The following is a 1,431-nucleotide window of genomic DNA, read 5'->3' as shown; positions in this document are numbered from 1 at the left end:
TATATATATATATATATATTGAATAATCATAATCATGAAGGCATAAAAACTTTATTAGGGGCATTGGAATGCAGGCGTCGATTAATCCCGCAAACTTTTTGGGTTTTTTATCGTAATTGATGACAAACAACTTTCTATTTTAGCTAAAAATATATTTGGTATATTTGTAATATTATAATAATATATACTAACATAAATTATTTGATTATTTCTAAGCTCCCGCTAAGCCGGCTTAGCTAAAGAAGTCTCGCCACTTCCTATTTAGAGAAGGAAGTTGGCGCAAATAATTAAGTACATAGCAATGTGCACTAATCAAATTGGTTGCACTAATTTTCATGCACCAATAAAAATTAAAAATAATAATTATTATTATTATATTTTAATTTCTGCTCATTGATTCAATAAATTATTTGTGATGTATGTATTTATGTACTGATATGCACATAAGACTATATGACATTACTCATAATTTTATGACTTTCAGGGAATTTTTAATTGATAAATGGCTTGAGATATATATTATTAATTTTAAATTGTTTTTACGGCTTATTAACAAAGTATTGCAATTCTCATGATGATTTTACAATTATTTAAATGCTCTGTCATGCTTGAAAATTATTTTTTGATTGTGTATCACAATGCTTTGAAAATGTAATTTATTAAGAAAATTTACAGGTTAAATTATATTTTGTTAAATCAACATTGTGTAAGAGTCTGTCTGTAAGAATGGCTAAACTTAACCCTAATCAGCCCATTTTTAGAGTTAATTATAAATAAAAACTATGACATATTCATGCCCAATGCATTTCCTTGGCCATGCCTAGATGCTATTTTGCTAGCTAGTAATGAGAAGACCATGTATCACTTCTCATCATTCTAAAAAATAATAATAATTAGGTTTCTAACCTCTAAAAAAACACACACGATAAAATCTTATAGCTGATTGTACGGATTTGTGAATGAAGACGTGAATCACACAATGTCGTGTGCACTACGACATGATGTAATCCATGTTATCGTTCGTACATCCTTATATGACACATGTAATATTTTCAAATATGTACTAACTAAACAGTTCATTAAATTAATAAAGATTCCACAATTACATAGAAATCTTAAGAAAGCAATACAAAATTGATCATAAGAAAGAGTCATATGAAATGTCACATATTAGATGAGTCAAAACCAAAACCTAGAAAATAATAAACAAACACAAATCAAAAGGCTGTCATTTAAAGTCCCTAATAATTATAGAACGAGTGCTTAATTTCCTTTCACTATTTCATCATCAAATATCCAATATCTCAAAACACCAAAAAACCCATTCAAATAATAGAACTAAACATTATACATCACATAATAATAAAACACACTTTACCTTAATACCAGGGCGCAAATGATTATGCCACCTTTCCCTACACTGTTTTCCTA

The sequence above is a fragment of the Phalaenopsis equestris genome, unplaced genomic scaffold (assembly GCF_001263595.1).
Source record: "Phalaenopsis equestris unplaced genomic scaffold, ASM126359v1 Scaffold000006, whole genome shotgun sequence".
NCBI lineage: Eukaryota > Viridiplantae > Streptophyta > Magnoliopsida > Asparagales > Orchidaceae > Phalaenopsis > Phalaenopsis equestris.
Note: the sequence above shows the minus strand (reverse complement) of the source record.